General features: G+C 39.4%; 1 long non-coding RNA gene across 1 annotated transcript in view; it reads left to right on the forward strand.

Annotated features, from left to right (window-relative positions):
• LOC107967939 (uncharacterized) overlaps nt 1–6,054 on the forward strand; it is a 315,797-nt gene extending 309,743 nt beyond the window's left edge. The window contains exon 5 of the long non-coding RNA XR_008538855.2: nt 2,936–6,054. This is a non-coding gene — a long non-coding RNA (uncharacterized LOC107967939). The remainder of the gene's footprint in view (nt 1–2,935) is intronic.
• The last annotated feature ends 280 nt before the right edge of the window (nt 6,055–6,334 follow it).

Consider the following 6,334-nt stretch of genomic DNA (forward strand, 5'->3'; position numbering starts at 1 on the left):
ATTTTTGCATGCTTTATTGAAGAACAGTTGTTTGTAAGGATTTGTCTTTACTTATGGGTTCTCTATTCTGTTCAACTGGTTTATGTGTATACTTTTATACCAGTACCATGCTGCTTTGGTTTCTATATCATTGCAGTATAGTTTGAAGTTGGGTAATGTTATGACTCTAGATGTGTTATTTTTGATTAGGATTGTTTTGGCTACTTAGGTCCTTTTTGGTAGCATATTAATTTTAGTATTTTTCTAATTCTGTGAAAAAATAATGTTGATATTTTGATAGGAATTGCATGGAATCTATAGATTCCTTTTGGTATCTACAGTATATAAAGTATAGTAATTTTCATATTGATTCTTCCAGTCCATGAACATGAAATGTATTTCCATTTGTTTGTGTCTGTGATTTCTTTCAGCAGTGTTTTTTAGTTCTCTTGTAGAGATTTTTCTATCCTTAGATAAGTATATTTCTATGTATTTTAGGTTTTTTTTTCAGCTGTCATAAAAGGGATTGAGTTTTTGATGTGATCCTTAGCTTGGTCATTGTTGGTGTGTGAAGTGCTACTGATTTGTTTACATTGATTTTATAAACTGAGATCTTACTGAATTCATGTATCAGAATTAGGAGTCTTTTAGAGAAGTCTTTAGCGTTTTCTAGGTATAAGATCACATCATGCAAACAGAGATAGTTTGACTTCCTCTTTTCCAAGAGGAAGTCCGTGCTTTTGGATATCCTTTATTTCTTTATCTTGCCTGGTTGCTCTGGCTAAGATTTCCAGTACTATGTTGAAGAAAAGTGGTAAAAATGGGCATCCTTATCTTGTTCCAGTGGTTAGGGGAAATGCTTTCAACTTTTCTCTGTTTGGTATGATGTTGTCAGTGGATTTATCATATATGACTTTTCTTACTTTTAGGTGTGTTTCCTTTATGCCTAGTTTCTTGAGGGTTTTTATTATAAAGAGATGCTAGATTTTATTAAATGTTTTTTATGCATCGATTGAGATGATCATATGGTTTTCTCTTTAATTCTGTTTATGCACTAAATCATATTTATTAATTTGAATATATTGAACCATCCCTACATCTGTGTAGTTGCTTTAAAGCCTATTCTATTTTATCTGATATAGGAATAGCTACTCCTCCTTGGTTTCCATTTTTGTGAAATATTTTTTCCACTCCTTTACCTTGAGTCTGCAAGATTCCTTATGTGTTCCATGTGTCTCCTGAATACAGAGCTTTTTGATTTTTTATCCATCCTGCCAATCCTCTATCTTTTAAGTGGAGCATTTAGATCATTTACATTCAATGTTAATATTGGGTGTTGAGGCACTATAGCAGTTATCATGTTGATTGTTACCTAAGGACTTTGTTTTCTTCACTATGTTATTGCTTTATAACCTTTTGAATTTTCTGCTTTCAGTAGTTTGTATTCTGGTCAGTTTCAACCTTTTGTTTCAAGATTTAGAGTGCCTTTTAGCATTTGTTGTAGGGCTGACCTAGTATTGACAAATTTCCTCAGAATTTGCTTGTCTGAGAAATAATTTATTTCTCCATTTCTGAAACTTATTTTTGTTGAATATAAAATCCTTGGCTGACAGTTATTCTATTTGAGGAGACTAAAAATAGAACCCCAATTCTTTCTGGCTTTTAAGGTTTCTGCTGTGAAGCCTGCAGTTAGTCTGATAGGTTTTCCTTTGTAAGGTTACCTGATGTTTTTGTCTCACTGCTCTTAGAATTCTTTCCTTCACATTGATTTTAGATAGCCTAATGACTGGATTCATTAGTGATGTCCTTTTTACAATGAGTATCCCAAGAGTTCTTGTATCTCCGTTGAGCTTCTTGTATTTGAATGTCTAAATCACTAGCAAGTCCAGGGAAGTTTTCCTCAATTATTTTCTGAAGTAGGTTTTCCAAAGTTTTTGCTTTTTCTTTTCCCTCAGGAACATCTACAATTCTTAACTTTGTCCATTTGATATTATTCCATATTTATTGAAGACTATTTCTTTTGATTCTTTTTTGTTTGTTTGTTTGATTGGTTTACATTTGAAAGCCTTATCTCCGAGCTCTGATTTTTTTTTAGCTTGGTCTAATCTATTGTTAAAATTCTCCATTGCATTTTGCAGTTTCATAAATGTCTCTTTTATTTCCAGACAGTCTGATTGGTTTTTCTTTAAAATATCTATCTCTTTATAAAATTTTGCATTTATATCCTGAATTGCTTTTGTGTAAATTTCTTTATGTTGGTCTTCACTATTCTCTTGTATCTCCTTGAGTAACTTAATAATCAACCTTTTAAATTCCTTATCTGTTATTTCAAGGATATCACCTCAGTTTGAATCCACTACTAGAGAGTTACTGTGATCTTTAGGAGGTGTTATAGAACCCTGCTTCTTCACATTGACAGATTTATTTTTCTGGCTCCTTCTCATTTGGGCAGGCTGATTCTTCTAAGTATTTTTGAATTTATTTTTTATTCAACTGGTTTTTTAGAAAAAATATTTATCCTCCCTGCAGATGTGACTTTAATGCTTATAGTTTATTTTCATCTAGTTTCAGCTCTGGGTGCTTTCAGTGGTGAAGAGTCAGAATCAGTTCCATGATTATAGAGTTTGTGTGATGGCTTTCTCAAATGCTGGTTGTAGAAGTGATGTGCTGGGTGTATCATCAGGTTCACTATCTTCTGTGGGGCTGAAATGGCAGTAGTCTCATGAAGCTTATCTTACTCCCCAGTGGTGTGCACTTTCAAAAACTTTCTTCCCTAGTCTTTTATTCACTGGGTTGAACAGTTCAGGCTTCAGGTATATAGGAGGTGCCTACCAGTAAAAATCAGTTGAAGCTACTGATTTTTTAGCAGGGAAGGGAGATAATCAACACAGCTCTCATTTCAGGCCAGCATGAAAATTATCCACCTCTTATTCACACTCCTGACCTGCTATTTCAGCTGTTCAGATTGGACAGCAACCTCTTTTCATCTGCAGGAATGCTGATGTTCCATGTAGAGAGGAATTATGACTATGCCTCTCGTGCAAGTCTGAGCCTGGAGGACACTCATCCTGTGGTATGCTGTCGCCCCAGAGTGATCCAGAAAAGCTGTCTGCAGACGTGCTCCTGCCAAACTCCTGTGGAAGAAACCCCAGCTATGTTTTCAGTGGTGGGTCTGGGGAGAAGAAGTATCCTTTGGCAAAATCCTTCAAAAGTACCAGAGAGCCCTGGCTGTTGGGGTACACTTGCAGACTTTCCCCACTGAGCCACTTTACCTGTGCCTCTGCTGAAAGAAACTTCTCACAAGTGGAAAGTTGAGGGGCTGAAGGCCTGCAGTCTGATTTCTTTTGTTCTACAGGATACTCCCTTAATGTGATCGAAACTGCTTTTGCAAAGATTATAACCGAGGAAATTACGACAGTGAAAGAGATCAGACCTAACTGACTCCATCTTGCTTCTAATCTTGTTCAATATCTTTGTTAATTCCTGGGCATAGGTCGAAAAACCTTGTGAAGGAATTCAGTTTATGGTTTGACTCTGAAACAAAACTGCTAACAGCCCTTTCTCGAAAAGACCTCCTTCTCACCCGGGAACTAGTCTGCCTTTGTAGGACTAACAAATTAGCTACAAGGTTAGAAATTACTGTTTAGGGGTCATGCAGCCTCTGGCTCCAAGAGTCTGAACCTCCCCAAATTGCTCCTAGGAATAACGCCACTACTGTAAAACCTAAGATCAGGTTTTATTTTAAAATATCAGGTGATATTTTGCAGACCCTGCATTGGGTGGATCAACTGACACCACCCAGACCTGTAATCTGGCCCAACCAGTTCTGCGATCCTACTCAGGAACAGAAGATAGCAAGAAAACCTCATCTTGACCCCCTGTGATTTCATTTCCAACCTGACCAATCAGCACTCCCCACTTGCCCAGCTCCTACCCACCAAATTGTCTTTAAAAACTCCCTATCCTGGAATGCTCAGAGGGACTGATTTGAGTAATAATAAAACTCTGGTCTCCCACACAGAATTACTGCATGAATTACTCTTTCTCCATTGCAATTCCCCTGTCTTGGTAAATCGGCTCTGTCTAGGCAGCGGGCAAGGTGAACCCATTGTGCGGTTACATGGTGCCCTCCCATATGCCCTAGAAGTAGCCATTCCTGAGGGTCAGACTACTATGAATCCTGATGCTCCTCTATGTCTAACTGCCCAGCGGGGCGACCACATTCCAGGCTGGTGCTGGGGAATGTCTGCTAAGTATCCAATGATGTGGCCTGTTCTCTAGTCTCCCTGCAGTGGGTAACAGCACCAGCTCTGATGGGGGTGGGAGGGGGCTTACATAGACTCTGAGATTCCCTTAGTTATATATAGCCTTATTGTGTTGGTTTTCTCAAAGGCCAAATTTAGTATTCATGTACTGGGTGTGTGAACAGACTCAAGACCTCCTGGTCAGCCAGGGTGATGCAAGAAATGGTGGTAACCGAGGTCATGCAAAAGTTTTCTCTTTCCTGAATGCTGTTATTCTGTCTGCAGATGCTGTAATGGACTGTGTTGGTTGGCCTCCAGCCAGGGGGTGGTGCTTGCAAAATAGTACCAGCGGCAGTGGTAGCAGTGGGGTTTGTGCTTGCCTTATGTTTCCCAGAGAATGTACTCTGGTGTCTCAGGCAAGGGGCGGGAACATGGAGCTCTAAAACATCCCTGTCTATTGTGTTGCACAACCAGAGCAGATGAAGGGGTAAAGCCAGAGCAGGTGGAGGCTGGGTCAGGCAAGTCTGTGCTCGGGCTCCCCATGTGCAAGCTCAGGAAGTGGCTCCAATGTGGATCAGAGGGCAGTTGCCTTGCCACTGGGGTAATGTTCTAGGGAGGAGTGCAGCTTCTTCTGCTGCGTAAAATAATCTGCACAGGGAGCGGTGGGTAGCCGGCAGCAGTAAGCTCCACTCAGCTCCCATGCACTTGGCAAGGCACATCTCATACTCATAGTGTTCTACTAGCAACAGCTAGCTGAGTTCCAGGCAGCCTCTACCCAGAACTCGAAACTGGTGGAGAACACAGCTTTCAGGCCATGCCCCTCCCAGTCAACCTATGAAGCAGGTGGCTGTAAGCACACTTTCCGCTTGCCACTCCATTCTGGCTGATGGGGCTCATCCCCACTCAAGATCATATTGAAAATTTCAGCTGGGAGATTCTCTCAACCTGTGACCAACACCTGAGTTAGCTGGCCAACTTCCATGATGTCCCTTGTGAGGTGAGAATAGGAATGGCTCTGTACCCATTGGGGTCTGGGAGTGCATGCAAAGTACATCCTGATGCTGCTGCTTCTCCTATATTCCCCACCTCTCACTAAATCAGCTCCAGAGCCTGGAAGGGTTAACACCTTCACCTGTGGCCTAGATCGCCCAGCTCCCTGTGGGAGTGTGTGTCACAGCATCATCTCTCTCCCTCTCATGACCTGGAGACTCACACTTTTCTGTGTGGCCCACAGTGTAGGCTACAGCCCATTGCTTCTTTCAAAAGGCCTGTGGTTTATTTGACTTTTTCTGTTAAGTTCCTGTGTTGCTTCATGGAAAACCGAGTTCACAGAATAAATCTTAACACACTATTTTTGCCTTTCCAAGTGGGAGAGGCAGGCAAACATTGACTCTAATCTACCATCTTGCGGGGGTTGGGGGTGGGGAACAGTTTTATCTTTAAAGTGACCAATAATGTCTCTCCAGGATAGAATAAAGCAATCTTTCATATAAGTAGCAGATTAAGAAAATGGCAACAAGGAATCTCACCAGATCTTCACAATTAGGTTAATTTTGTTATTGCTTTAAATCTCCTTAATAAAAGTAACTACTTAGACAATTTTTTTGTAGTTAACAACACACTTGCACAATATTCAGGGCAATCAATATATATGCAAATTTAACTACTAATATATTCACTTCAATCAGTAAAGTATGCAGAAACATAATAGTTGAAGTATTCAGCTTAGGTAGTAAACAGTATGCAGCTGGCTCTATAAAAATAAAATATGACTATGACATAAAGAAAATTTACAAAACGTTTAAATCTCAAGACTGCTGTCCAAGTTTTCATCAACAATATAATTTGATAAATATGTTAATCAATAGCAAATCAGTGCAATTAACAGTTTGTTGGATTTTATTGCTTTCAATTTCAGTGACATCTCATATCAAATGAAACAATATCTCTTGTATCAAATGAAGTAATAATGTATTTGTAAAATAAAAGGCAAAAAGAAAAAAGTAAAATAAAAATGAAAATAAAGGTCTCTAAAATGTTGAATATTTCTGCTCTACGTGTATAATCTTTTTGGGCACCAAATCCTAATGGCATATGCTCTAGAATAACAG

Source organism: Pan troglodytes, chromosome 14, assembly GCF_028858775.2.
Source record: "Pan troglodytes isolate AG18354 chromosome 14, NHGRI_mPanTro3-v2.0_pri, whole genome shotgun sequence".
Classification (NCBI taxonomy): domain Eukaryota; kingdom Metazoa; phylum Chordata; class Mammalia; order Primates; family Hominidae; genus Pan; species Pan troglodytes.